Below are 15,325 nucleotides of genomic sequence, written 5' to 3'. Positions count from 1 at the left end.
GGAACGTTGAAGGGAACTACAGTGTTTACTGGGAGGATGGCCTCCTCTACAGTGAACCCAAGGCACCCCTACACGGATCGTCACGAGCCTTGGTAGTCCCTCAACGTTATCAAGCCTTCCTTCTGGAGTTGGCTCACGAGATACCATTGGCAGGACACCTGGGGCAAGACAAGACCTTCGCCCGTCTTGTCCCACACTTTTATTGGCCTCAGATGAAAGTGTCGTCCGATACCTACTGCCGGACATGTGTGTCTTGCCAAGCCAGTGGGAAAACAGGGGTGAAGCTGAAAGCTCCCCTGGAACCACTTCCTGTCGTTAGCACCCCCTTTGAAAGGGTGGGCATCGACATTGTGGGTCCGTTAGATCCACCGACTACAGCTGGTCACAGGTTTATCCTGGTTCTGGTGGATCATGCCACACGGTACCCAGAGGCAATACCTCTGAGGACCATAACAGCACCTGTTGTGGCTAGGGCCCTGATGGGAATCTTTACCCGAGTGGGTTTTCCCAAGGAAGTTGTGTCCGACAGGGGGACCAACTTCATGTCAGCGTATATGCGGGCGATGTGGAAGGAGTGTGGAGTGACATACCGGTTCACCACTCCTTACCACCCCCAGACCAATGGTCTGGTGGAGAGGTTTAACAAAACCTTGAAAGGCATGATCAGAAGTCTGCCTGAAAGCCTGCGGAGGAAATGGGACGTCCTCATACCCTGTTTACTTTTTTCCTACAGGGAAGTGCCACAGAAGGGAGTGGGCTTCAGCCCCTTCGAGCTTCTGTATGGGCACCCTGTACGTGGACCTCTCAACCTGGTGAGAGACGGATGGGAAAGAACTCCCAGAAAGCTTCCCCAGGATGTGGTGAGCTACATGCTGGCCTTCCGGAGCCAAATGGCTAAGTTGTGGAAGCAAGCTTCTGACAACTTGGAAGCCAGCCAAGCAGTGATGAAGGCGTGGTATGACCACAATGCTCACCCGGTGGAGTTGGAGCCTGGCCAGAAGGTGTGGGTGATCGAACCGTGAGAGCTTAGTGCCCTCCAGGATCGCTGGTCAGGACCCTTTGAGGTGTTGGAGAAGAAGGGTAAGGCTACCTACTTGGTGGACCTGAAGACCCCTCGTCAGCCCCTGCGGGTGCTGCATGCCAACCGCCTCAAACCCCACCACGAGAGGCCCGAAGTCATCTTGATGATGGTGACTGACGGAGGAGAGGACGTGGAAAGCGAGCCTCTCCCCGATTTGTTTGCGTCTCAAGAAAAGGATGGGTCGGTGGAGGGAGTGATTCTCTCCCCATCTCTAACTCCTGAACAGCAGGAGGACTGTCGCCAGGTCCTGGGGCAGTACTCTTCGTTGTTCTCCCTTGTCCCGGGTAGGACTCACCTGTGCGTCCATGACGTGGACACAGGAGACAGCCCACCTGTGAAGTCCAAGATCTACCGGATGTCAGACAAGGTGAAGGCCAGCATTCATAGTGAAGTCACTAAGATGCTGGAGCTAGGAGTGATCGAACCTTCTAGCAGCCCCTGGTCCAGTCCGGTGGTGTTAGTACCAAAAGCTGCACCACCGGGTGCCCAACCAGAACTGAGGTTCTGTGTGGACTATCGGGGACTGAATTCAGTGACCAAAACTGATGCTCATCCGATCCCTAGGGCGGATGAATTGATTGACCGGCTGGGAGCTGCCCAATATCTAAGTACCTTTGACCTTACTTCAGGGTACTGGCAGATCTCTTTGACTGATGGAGCAAGGGAAAGGTCAGCCTTCTCCACGCCCAATGGCCACTACCAGTTCTGTGTGATGCCCTTTGGGCTCAAGAACGCACCTGCCACGTTTCAGCGCCTGGTAAACCAGATCCTCACCGGAATGGAGAGTTTCTCTGCTGCTTATCTGGATGACATAGCCGTCTTCAGTAACAGCTGGGAGGATCACTTGCGTCACCTGCAAGCTGTTCTCCAGGCCCTGAGACAAGCTGGATTGACGATCAAGGCCAGCAAGTGCCAGATCGGGCAGGGGTCGGTAGTGTACCTTGGACACTTGGTGGGTAGGGGAGCGGTGCAACCCCTCCAGGCGAAGATCGAGGCCATCATGGCCTGGGAACCCCCCAAGACACAGACTGAGGTCCGAGCATTTTTGGGTCTCACAGGATACTACCGCCGCTTCGTGAAGGGGTACGGAACCATCGTAGCCCCCCTCACGGAGCTCACGTCCAAGAAACAACCTCGACGGGTAGTCTGGACGGAGGCTTGTCAGCAAGCCTTTGAGAAATTGAAGAAAGCCATGTGCGAGGCCCCGGTCTTAAGGGCCCCAGACTTTTCCAAGGAGTTCATTGTCCAGACAGATGCATCAGAACATGGCATTGGGGCAGTGTTATCGCAACTCAACGAAGAGGGTCTGGATCAACCCGTGGTCTTCCTATCCCGGAGACTACTTCCCAGGGAACAGAAGTGGAGTGCAATAGAACGTGAAGCCTTTGCAGTGGTATGGGCTCTGAAGAAGTTGCGGCCATACCTGTTTGGCTCGCACTTCCTGGTTCAGACCGACCACAGACCCCTTCGTTGGCTGATGCAAATGAAGGGGGAGAATCCCAAGTTGTTGAGGTGGTCTATTGCCCTACAGGGAATGGACTTTCAGGTGGAACATCGGCCTGGAGTGGACCACGCCAATGCAGACGGTCTCTCAAGGTATTTCCGCCTTAGTGATGAGAACTCCCAAGGGGTTGGGTAGCTCTCCCCACTTTCAGCTGGGGGGGACGCGTGTTAGACCTGTCAGCCCTTTGGCTGGTCCCTCCTCATCATTATTTCTTTTGTCCCACTTTTGCCACAAACCCTGTTTGAATTTTTCCTTTTTGGGAACCACCAGACTTTTTAGTGTTGCTGCAGATTCAGGGAGCCATTTTACCTACCCCTGAAACTTCTGTCTGAGGGCCTGGAGCACAAAATGGTGGCCACCTGTGACATCACCAGCATCCACTGGAACCTGCTAGCACCTTCCAGAACATTCCAGAACCCTGTGACAGTTGGAGGCGGTTTAGAATGTTGGGAAGCTAAGACAGAGAGTTGGCAGTTGGAGCTGGCAGTTGGCACCTGACTGGTGAAGAGTGAGCAGCAGAAACTTGAAGGAGGAAGGAGTGAAGCAGCAGGGGTGGAAACTTGTGCCTGGAGTGGGGTCCATAAACCCACCCTTGATACTAGTCCCTACTGACTGAGCCCAGCCTGGAGCCCTGTGTGGGAAGAAGCCAGAAAAACCATCCTAAGGACCTGGACAGCAGGAACAGGCCTTAGAAACAGAGAACAGCAAGATCCTGACCTGGAAACTGGGGTCCCTGGAGTCCGACGTCGAGTAGCCTGAGACCGGGAGCCCGAGGTGGAGAAGCGGCGCCGACTGGAAAGCGGACGTCGTACCCGGAGCCGCCAGAGGTCGAGAGAGGGCGCCGTCAGAGGTCGTGAGGAATACCAGAGGTCGAGGAGGAAGTCACCCGAGGTCGAGTGAGCGGCGTCATCGGAGGAGTGAAGTCCGCCCTCCGGAGTCGCCGGAGACCGAGGTGAAGCGTGCCGGAGGTCGGGAGTGGAGATCGCACTCCGGAGTCGCCGGAACCTGAGAGAATCGTGCCGGAGGTCGGGAGTGGAGGTCGCACTCCGGAGTCGCCGGAAACCTAAGGAGAGGAGCACCGGAGGTCGGGAGTGAGGATCGCACTCCGGAGCCGCCGGAAGTCGACATCGAGTCAAGGCCGGCCGACGTCATCGAATCCGAGGTCGCCATCGGACCGGAGCCGCCCGAAGTCGACATCGAGTAAAGACTGCCCGACGCCATCGAATCGGAGGTCGAGATCGAGCCGAGGCCGCCGACATCGATCCGGAACCGCCTACCGGCGTCGACACGACTCCAGCGGTGTCGGAGCATCAGAAAAAGGGCAGTAAGTGGAGTAGAGGGCGCCTAAGGCCCTGTGGAGACCTGAGAGACTGCTCTAAGGGGCTAGGGAGGTGCTGGAACCAACCTGACTGTGCCAGGGGTGAGCTGGGACTAATCTAGGGAGGTTGTGTGGAGGGAGAGAGCCAGGTCTCTGGTATTCCCCCCTTGATCTACCTCAGTTTAGGCCTCAGCCTTGTCCAAGCCAGGGAGTAGACACCCGCAAGCCTTCCACATCCCCACAAGCTGTGCCTGGGCCAAATCAGCCCTTAGGAATCCAATGTGATCTGATTCTATGAGTGTCACTGTCAGCTTTTAATTATTTATTAGGGGCACTGTATTTATTGTATTTAACCTATCTATTGCTTCACTGTATTTATTGGTCCACAGTATTTATTGATGCACAATATTTATTGGTTTACAGTATTTATTGCCTCAGAATATTTAATTGCCTGTATGTATTGCACTTATATTTATGCCTTCATTATTTATGATCACCCCTATTTATTGAATCATTAAGCCAGTATTTATTTGACCTGCACTATTTAAAAAGTTGTATATTGTGATTGTGTTATTATTTATCTAATCAGCAACTAAGAGAAAAAGAAGATAAAGAAGGATATTTTCATAATTTTTACGGTGTAGAGTCGTTTTTGGAACGGATGCACGCATGGTTATTGTTTGGGTATGTCGTATGCTTAGCACGGAGCCTGATTCCTGACCACTCGAGCCAAGCTACCACTGTATGTCCTGGAAAGACCCTGTTACCACCAACCTCTTCAGGCGTGGGAGTGGGGAATTTCCAACAGGCAGTCAGTGAAGAGTGTCCGGTAGATCCCAAGGATGGAATCAAGAAGGAAGGATACCTGCAAGCAGAAGGGACAGAGTCTAGGTCACCAGCGAGGAGCCGGGAAGGAACCAGGCGATGTCGTGCAGATGCAGGTGAAGAATTGAAGCTTGTCGCAGCAGGCACGGGTACCAGGAGGCGTCGAGGACGACCAGGACCAGGAGGCGAGCTGTCCCATGAAAGCTCTTGCTGTCGTCGGTGTCGATGTCAAATTAGGACCCAACAAGCCTTGGCAAGCGGAACCCACGCAGAATGGAGGACTTGCTTCTGGTGCAGACCAGGAAGGTCTGGGGTGCTTCTCTTTCACAGAGGAGCGAGTGCCAGTCTGGAGGAGCCGGACCAGCAAGGTGAAATCAAAGGTTCGTCGTCGCAGAGGTCAATAGCCAACGGGCCAGCAACCGGACAACACGTCGAGCAACTCAGGTGCAGAAGGGCCCCACGCAGAACACGTGAAGTGTGGGGAGCTGATCTTCTTTGCAGATGGTGCTCGGGATGGGGGCTTCTCAAATCCCCAAGCACAGCCTCGAGGAAGCCTCAGAAGTCGCGCTAGTCAGTTACTAGCCACCTTTCCCAAGTCGCCGGTCCCACGTCCCTCGTTGCCTCCACGGGTCTCAGCTTTGCTGTAGAGGTGGATCTGGTTCAGAGGTGTCTGGAAGTCTCGGCGCTGGTCAGTCTCTGCAGTCGTCCCTCGTAGGATCAGTCGCAAAGCAAGCAGCGGTCGCTGGATGGTGCCTGGTTGCCCAGGGTGGTCACTCCTTGGCCACAAGGGAGATTCTTCAGTCTTCTTCCTGAGGTCGAATGTCGAAGGTCCAGAGTTTCTGTTCAAGTTGCAGATTCAGGATAATCTAATTTGCAGGGCTCAGCTACCTACTGATATACTGGGCTAGTGGGCTGGGCTACCTGCAAGGTCCCTCCTATGGGTGGGACCAGGAAGGGGAGTGGTTACACCCCCTTTCCTCTGTCCAGTTTCGCGCCAGAGCTGGGGCTGGAGTACCCCAGCGCCGGTTTGAACTGGACTATGCATGGGACACCTTGTGTGCCCCAGGCAGTGTCTTGTTTCTTTCATCCCTCCCTGCCCCAATACACGAAGTCCTGTCTGGGGTGGTGCTCGCACCTCCCAAGGCAGGAAACCTATTGTCCAAGCCTCCCTCGCTGGAAGGACTCCCAGCAGCAGGAGGTCAGACTTGTGTCTGTGGCAGCAGCATCCATTTTGTGATGCTGGGGCTCTGGTTAACTTTAACCGGGTAAGTAGGTTTCAACATGTCTTCTCCCTCTAGAAGGGAGGAATAATATCCTCATTGCCAGAAATGGTATGGGGGTATTATTCCAAAGTGTTAGACACCTTACACGACATGTTTTGATAAAGCCAAACCATAGTTACCATAACCGTTTAAGATTATAAGGTACTTTAAGAGTATATGGTAGGCTATATCATAGAACATCTATAAGGACATGGTTCCGAAAGCTGCAGACAGGCTCAGCTCATGCTAGAGCACCATCTCACATGTTACCAAGCACTCTGCCTCCAGGATTGTTAAGGCCTGCCATAGGAGTGGCTGATAGGTACACATGTGTCTATATATAAGGTAGGTATAGGAATACTACACCTAAGCAAGGGGTGATTACACGACCTTGCCCCAGCTGAGTGATCAGCCAGTTGTGTCATAATGGAAGGCCAGACCAGGGGTGGCACAATACATGCTGCAGCCCCGGGTAGGCCTAGGGTACACCTATGCCCTGGGTACCTAAGGTACACTATACAGGGGCCAATAAGGTGATCCTTACCAATTGGGTTATGCACCTAAAGTACATAGTATGAATTTAGAGAGAGAACAGCTGGGCTGTGGGTCTGATTGGCAGGCCCGCAGCCACATCTAAGTCGAAAACCAGTGAAGCAAAAGCAAAAAGTGGGGGTGAACATAGAAAGCAGACCCTACTCTCCTACAGCCGTCAACTCTCCTCCTCAGCCCCTCCCACTACCGCAAAGCAGCCCTAGATCCGCCATTCTGGATCATGTTGGTCCTGTGGGGGGCCGGCTTACCCATTTTCTACAAGATTGGTAATCTGGAACTACAGATCTCTGGGTTCTGGATCTTGTAGAAAATGGGTACGCCCTTCCCTTTCAAGAATTCCCTCCAAATTACCCTCCTTGTCAAGGGGCTTTCTCGGAGGACCACCGTCTTCTCCTGCAGGAGGAAGTTCTGAAGTTGTTTCAAAAGGGTGCGATAGAGGTGGTTCCAGAGCAGGAGAGGGGTCAGGGATGCTACTCCCGGTATTTCCTGATTCCGAAAAAGGACTGCAGATTGCGTCCGATATTGGACCTCAGAATCTTGAATCTTTTTCAAAAGCAAGAGAAGTTCAAGATGCTCACCCTTGCTCAGGTTCTTCAAGCGCTGAATCAGGAGGACTGGATGGTGTCGATCGACTTGCAGGATGCATATTTCCACATCCCCATCCTGAAGTCGCACAGGAAGTATCTCCGGTTTACGGTAGGAGCGCAACATTATCAGTTTGCGGTCCTTCCGTTTGGTCTTACTACTGCACCCCGAGTCTTCACGAAGGTGATGGCATTGGTGGCAGCCCATCTCGGAAGGTCGGGGATCTCAGTTTTCCCCTATCTGGACGACTGGCTGATCAAAGCGGAGTCACCAGAGAAGGTGTTGCGTCATCTGCACGATACAACTCAGCTGTTGTTCAAATTGGGTTTCTCAATAAACGTGCCCAAATCTGACCTGGTGCCCTCTCAGCGCAACCTGTTCATAGGTGCGGTACTGGACACTACTGTGTCGAGCATTCCCTCCTCCTCAAAGGATTCTCGAGATACAGGAAATGATTCCTTTGTTTCACAATGGAGCGGTCGTTCCAGTTCTGAAGGTCCTTCGCCTGCTCGGTCTGTTTGCTTCCTGCATTCTGTTGGTCAACCATGCACGCTGGCACATGAGGGCGCTCCAGTGGTGCCTCCGCAGGCAGTGGTATCAGTACAAAGGAGATCTCAGGGAGTCTGTGAGGATCTCCAGAGAAGCTGCGGCGGATCTGTCTTGGTGGAGCGTGGAGGGCAATCTGTCCCAAGGAAAGCCCTTCCATCTACCTCCATCGGTGGCCACAGTGATTACGGATGCATCCACTTTGGGGTGGGGCGCTCATCTGGGGGATCTGGAGATCAAGGGTCTTTGGTCTCCAGAGGAGAGGTTGCTTCACATCAACCTTCTGGAATTGCGGGCGATTCGTTTAGCACTCAAGGCCTTCCTCCCTTCCCTTCGCGGTCAGTCTGTTCAAGTCCTGACGGACAACACTACCGCGATGTGGTATATCAACAAACAGGGAGGAGTGGGGTCTCTTTGTCTCTGCAGAGAGGCTCTGCGTCTGTGGTCCTGGGCTCAGGACCATCAGATTTGTCTGATGGCAAATCATCTGGCCGGGGTTCTGAACGTACGTGCAGACAGTCTCAGTCAGCAGTTCTCCGCCGACCACGAGTGGAGGCTCCATCCGGAGGTGGTTCGTCACGTCTTTCGGATGTGGGGGACTCCTCGGGTGGACCTGTTCGCCACTCACGAGAATGCTCACTGCCCGTCATTCTGCAGTCTCCAGTATCCGATGCAGGGAGCGTTGGGGGACGTGTTTCAGATGGATTGGAGCTCACAACTCCTTTACGCGTTTCCTCCCATACCCTTGATTCCTCGGGTTCTGAGGAAGATTCGCCAAGACCGGGCCCAAGTCCTTTTGATCGCCCCGGATTGGCCAAGAAGGGTGTGGTACACAGATCTTCTCCACCTCTCCTCGTGCCCTCCGCTCCGTCTCCCTCTGAGGGCAGACCTCCTCTTGAAATCGGAGGGGCAGGTTCTACACCCCCACCTCCAGAGCTTACACCTTCATGCCTGGAGATTGAGCGGGGCAACCTGAATTATTTTTCTCTCCCACCTGATGTGGTAGATGTAATTTTGTCTGCCAGACGTCATTCCACCAAATCTATATATTCCTATAGGTGGTCTAAATTTGTTCTCTGGTGTGGAGAGAAGTCAATTGATCCTTTGAAGGCTCGTCTATCTAACATTCTACAGTTTGCCCTTTCTCTTGCTCAGCAAGGCTTTGCTGTGGCTACTGTAAAAGGATACCTATCGGCTTTGTCGGCTTTCCTTTGCTTGCCGGATCAGCCGTCATTATTCAAATCACCTATTGTTCTTCGTTTTCTTAAGGGCCTCACAAACAGATTTCCTCCTACTCCCTTTATTGTGCCTCAATGGGACTTCCTTGTCTTGACTTATCTTATGGGTTCTCCCTTCGAGCCCTTACACAAGTGTCCCTTGAGACTGTTGTCTTTTAAGACGGCTTTCCTCATTGCAATTACCTCGGCAAGGAGGGTAAGTGAGCTTCAAGCTTTAAGTTCAAAACCCCCGTTTTTGACCATTCATGCTGAAAGAATGGTACTCAGGACCAGGGCTGCATTTATGCCTAAGGTGGTCACTCCTTTCCATCTGGGGCAGTCCATTACCCTTCCTTCCTTCTATCCTCCGCCTTCCAAGGAGGAGGAGAGACTTCACCGCTTGGACCCTAAGAGGGCGGTGAGCTTCTACTTGGACAGGACAAAGGATTTCAGAGTTGATGACCAGCTCTTCGTGGGCTTTGTTGGCTGCAGGAAAGGTCGAGCGGTGCACAAGCGCACCCTTTCCAGATGGATTGTCTTGTGCATCAAGATATGCTACTCCCTGGCTGGTAAGGAACCTCCAGAGGGTTTGAGAGTTCATTCCACTAGAGCAAAGTCTTCCACTTCTGCTTTGTCTAGGGGGGTTCCTGTGGAGGACAATTGTAGGGCGGCAACTTGGGCCTCCTTCCACACCTTCGCAAAACATTATTGCTTGGACACCGAGGTGAGGAGGGACGGACACTTTGCTTGTTCCGTCCTTCAGGACTTTCTGGTATAGAAGGGTGGACACCCTCCTCTGGGAGTGGGGACTGCTGTGGAATCTATTCACAAGGTGAGGAATCCACTGGCAGATGTATCCATCAGAAGAACAAGTTACTTACCTTTACCTTGGGTAAAGCTTTTTCTGGTGGATACAGCATCTGCCTGTGGATTCCTCACTGACCCACCCGCCTCCCCGTTGTCCATCCTTCTATACCTGCACTTCTATTAGTGGTGTTTCAAAATGTGTTTCTGTCGAAGGCATTGTGTTATTTCTTTTGCCTTTCTATTTATTCTCCACACTATGTGTGTTGCTTGTATATTATATACTGTGTACACTGTGTATATATTGCTGTCAGTCCGTCCGTGTGCCTCGAAGGCACGGAAAAAAGGGGCGGAACTGACGTCATCACGCCGACGAGGTCTTCTTATGGAGCCGGTGACATTAGCAGAGTCGCGAGCGGAGCCGTGCCTCTGTGACGTCGTCTTCGGCCTCATCGGCGTGGACTGCTACAAAAGTTTCCTAATGTTGCTGGCGCAGGGGATATTCACAAGGTGAGGAATCACAAGGTGAGGAATCCACAGGCAGATACTGTATCCACCAGAAAAAGCTTTACCGAAGGTAAGTAACTTGTTTGTTTCATAGCATTTTTGCCTTTTCCCTTTTGGCCATTATTCCAGGCTTCATTACCTCTCGTTCACCCTGGGCTTTACGCTCTAGTTTTCACACACACCCATTCATGTATTACCAGCATGGATGGGTTCTCATCTCTACTTCAGCCCATGCTGAGGTTTCCAGCTACTTACCTAGCAGACATTCTACTGGAATTGCAGAGGGCACGACCACCTTCTTTTGACCAGTAAACCCTATCCTTTCCAAGGTCACCATAGTTATGGGATGAACCTTGGTAAATGTATCAGCACTGATAACGTTTGTCCAGTTATGTGCTGCTTTGGGGATATCAGTTTTTCATTCAACATGGTGGCGCATGCACCTGTATCCCTCAGTACTTCTACTTTAACTCTATTGATATGTGGCTTCTGTCTGTACGTGTCCAGGTTACCGGGCCAGACAGCCGGGGAAGTTCTGTCCACTCCCTCTCAGAGACTAAAGTAGCTTCAGTGTGCTATCTGTCTTGGTCAGTTCACATCAATGATCCCATATAGAGACTCACAACCCCTGCGGGTGCTGCACTAGTGGGAGCCTTTGGGGGGGGGGAAGAAGAGTCTTCAGTTGGGTGTCCATTCTGCTTATAGTTGAAACACCCAGCCTTTTTGGGATCCCGGTTTTTACTCTGCTACCCACCCTTTGATTGGGGGGGTGCCTCTGGGCCCACCCTCCTGAACAGGTTTTTGGGAGCCTTTAAAATATCCTTTGGGTTTTTCCTTTTGTGTCCCACATCTTTCCCCTGAGGAGAATTGGAATCCCCTTTCTTCTGGTCACCCCAACCTGGGTCTTTCTGGACACCCTTGTTTTTACCCTGTGGTCAAGCTTCTTCCCCAACTCCTGTGGAGAGACAAACGGGTCTTTTTTTTTAAATACAGTTACTTAACAAGTGTCCTTCATAACCAAATTACAGAGCCAATCATAGTCTTGCACCCTACTGCCTTTTAACCAGCCACCTAGTGTTTTAACTGAGAAGTCAATAAAATCAACCCAGGACTGACTCAAGGTTTGGTTAATTTCCCTGAATTAAATTCTGTACTCTTCTGGTGTGAGTCCAAAGCCCATTATCAGGGTATACTTCATGAGGTCAAAGAAATCAGCATCTACCACATCCAGTGTCATGTGTCTATCCCTGCACTTTCCTGAGAATAGCTTCCAGAATAGAGAGCCCCATTGTCTCTGGTGTAACTTCCTCATTTTACAGCCCCTCTTAAAGGCTGTAAACCACTTTGTGATGTCATCACTGTCAAGATATTTTGGGATCAAAAGTTTCCTCTCTCTCCCTAGTTTGTTTATTCCTGCCATCATTCATAGGTGCTAGAGTCATCTCCGCCCTCTCTTTTTCTATAGCCAGTATTGTGACTTCAAGGCTTCTCTTCTAAATACCCTCTCAAGAACTGCTTCTTCATCATCTAGCTCTTCTCTGAGCGTTGTGCTGCCTGTCCTATCTCCACTACGGGAAAGCACTGAAGGTACAGGTCCAGGGTAGATGTGAGAGGGTATCTCATCACCTTCTTTAGGGGGAACAATCTCCTTGGAGTACTGTCCTCACTGTCATGGTCACTGTCCACCTCCTCATATAAAGGGGTGTCAGGAGCTTTTGTTCAATGGGTTGCATCAAACTCTCCAATGAGCTTCTGGAGCTTTGTTTTTGTAGGATTTGAGTCAGTTTTGATTTTACTGGCTGTACAGAGGTTCCTCAACTGCTTCATACTAAGATGCAGATAAGGGGTCCGGTTTAAGTTCCCGTACTATCTCCTCTGAGCCAGACATTTTTAGTATTGTTGGGACATTTTTAGAAAATCAACAAAAATTCTAAAAGTACTTAATTTAAAAAAAAATAGATTTTATTGAGGTTTTGATCGAATATTGGCTCGACGGACCAGACATGAATACAAGATTCGCCAGAGAGATAATATGGCTCTATACCCCCAAATCACCCCAGGATTGGTGGAATGATAACATTAACAGAAACAAAGAGAGAAAAGAAAAAAAAATAAACAATAATAGAACAGAAACAGTTCCCCAGACCACTACCCGCAATGTATAACATGCATATGTCATGGAGCAATAAAACCTGTTCAGGAGTCCTGGCCATATTGGCTAATTTCCTCATCAATGTGTGTGTTCATAGTAAGGATGGGGTCAAGTGTCAGCCCCATCTACTCTGCCATATCTTGGAGTGTTTCTGGGGGCACCCTCTTGCCTGAAAAACAGGCACCTTGAGGCTAAAAATACTTTTATGGCCTAACGTACTATTACACTTTTTAAGTTTCTAAAACAATAGACAAGGGGACTTAACACAAGGCCCCAACAGTTCAGATTAGAACATTTGGGGGAACTTTCTTGAAAAATTGATTTTTGACTAATGTCAATTGTGGATTTCTTCACGGAATCACCTATTGACCAAGTGGTATCAGCAAATGTGAAGTCTTGCTCCCCATTGCTGAGCCACCAATGTAGCAAGCTGGCTATTTCTGTAGTGTACTAATGTAGGGGAACACTATGTAAATAGTCCAGAAAACCCTTACTGGATTACAGAGTTTACATTAATAATCCTAAATGCTCTACTTGTGGTAATCTGGTTGAGCATCTTGGGTTTATCTGAGGGTAGTGTTAAGCATTTGTTGTATGCACACAGTCAATAAATCAGGCACACACTCAAGAAGAAACTCAAGACCAATTGATATAATTCTAGATAAGGAGATCATCTGAATCAGGTAAGTACTTTCGGAGTTATAGATTTTTTGCAGCTATTAGAAAAATACAATCAAATAATGGTTTTGAGGTTAGAGCCTCAAATGCGGTAATGTTATCCTTCGGGAGAAACATTAACAGCATAGATACACTTGTGAACGGTCTTGAGGGATACCTTCAGGGGCTTAGGCTGCTTAGGGGTCAAGGTCCAAGAACCCACCAGCAGTTCAGTTTTACCTGCCCTGGTGAGTCCGGTTGCAGAGGTGCTGGTTGCATCAAGCACTACATGGTAAAGTCAATGACAATGGTCCCTGCAAAAGAAAGGCTGCAAGTGGGGACTTGGGGACAAGTGTGGTACAACCCAGAGGGAGGCTCAGCTCTTGAGGGTCTCTGGAGCACAGGGACACAGCTGGTTTACTTGAGCACAGGCTGGGCGGCTCGGGTGCAGAGGTGTTCTAGCCGGCGGGTTGCTGTGGTTAGAGGCTCTCAATTGGCTATGGTGCTATGGTCCAAAAGGCACGCGGTATTAATGCACCGCAACCCCAAACTGAGGGAGGAAAACAACTTCTTCGAAAACTGTTCGAACCTTTTGGATTCACGATCCGGAGGAGCGGACGGGAAGGCGGTCTGGGACGTAGAGGCCTGGATAACCAGGCTCTCAGGGGTAGGGTGCACTGACAGAAAGCTGGGGTCGCCCGGAGCAGGGCGGTGATGCCGGGCCACGTTCCGGTCCACAGGAGTTACTGTGGAGGGCTTGGACCAGATGCCCATCAGAATGTCAGTGAGTGCTTCATTGAACTGCAGTAGAGGCTCCGAAGAGCATACTGGCAGTTGAAGCACTTCAGTGAGGAGGTTAGTCCTCACGGCCGCAGCAGGGAGCTCCAGGTGAAGTGCTTCGGCAGCCCTGCGCAGCACCACAGAATAGGTTGCGCCCTCCTCCGTAGCCACGGAGGGAGGAGAGATGAAGCCAGTGTCAGGTGAGGTATCGACCACTGACATCCCCCCAGCTCTTCTGCCCAGCCCTGATTTAAACTGGCACTGCTGTGCCAGAGGGTCCTCAGACCCCTCCCAGTCGTCCCCGTCATCCGACTCTTGGTAGACAGGTTGAAAGGACGGAGCCGGGCGGTAGATGAATTGCTCATCCATCGGCGCCAGAGACGACGCCGGGCGGCGCCGCTCCGACGCCGGACCCGGGCTAAAACTGGGGACGACGTCGTCTGAAGACGGCGCCGGGGGTGGCACCATAGGGGTCGGTGCCAATGGAGGGGTCGTAAGGTCAACCGGCATAGACTGGGATCCAGGCCTGGATCCCGCGGGAGCCTGCGGCGTCGGGACCGAAGTCGACGCCGGGGCCGAAGCCACCGGCTCGCTAGGCCTCCCAAGCAGACGACGAGGAAGTCTCGAACCTCGTCCGGAGTCGCGTTAGGCCCAGGGACCGGAGGGTATGGGGCCGGACATGACTCTGACAGAGCCACAAGGGTGGTGCCACCCGAACCCTCAGCCAAGTCGCGCGACCCGTGAGGGGAGTCAGAAGAGCGATGTCGCCTCTTCGACTTCTTCTTACTGTGCCTCGACTTACCTGAATGCGAGGACTTCGAACCCGACGAGCGGTGATGACTTCGGCTCCGCGACCGGTCCCTCAACCTCCTCCTCAACCGGGACCTCGAGCGGCACGGAGCCGACTGCCAGAGCTCGAGGAGCTTGCGGGACCGCTCCCGCCTAGCCTTCGAGGTCAACGCCCGGCAGTCTGGGCACGACTGGGCATCATGGTCGGCCCCAAGGCAGTAGAGACACCGACGGTGGTGATCCCCAACCGACATCAGGCGGTTACAGGCGTCGCACGGCTTGAAACCGGGCATCCCTACCGGCACCCGGAGTCGAGGTCGACTCGAAAGATGAACCAAAAAAGTTCAAAAAGTTTAGTCAAAAAGTGACTAAAGGGTATGCTCTTCCCGGATCTGCGCTTACTGGCGCGGAAAAAAGAAGAACTGACGTCAGCGCGCGAGGGCGACGTCCAAGTACTCCGACGTCATCCCGGCGATCACGACGCCGACGACGGACGCAGAGCTGCAGACAACACCTAGTGACGCGCAAGGGTATTGCTGACGAAAAATCTTTCCGGATCCAGCCTGGGGATATTCTAAGGTAAGGAATCTAACTAACGTGTTTCTTTCAGATATTAAGAATAAAGTGATGAGAAACATCACAATGCATGTCAAAGTAAAAAAAAAATACTTCATACTGTTGGGGACTGGGGGGGCATAGTACTCTTCCCTAGAAACAGTCTTGCACAAGCGAAGGACTATACCCTC

The sequence above is a fragment of the Triturus cristatus genome, chromosome 11 (assembly GCF_964204655.1).
Source record: "Triturus cristatus chromosome 11, aTriCri1.1, whole genome shotgun sequence".
Lineage (NCBI taxonomy): Eukaryota > Metazoa > Chordata > Amphibia > Caudata > Salamandridae > Triturus > Triturus cristatus.
The sequence above is the reverse complement of the archived record's forward strand: the minus strand, read 5'-3'. Positions refer to the sequence as shown.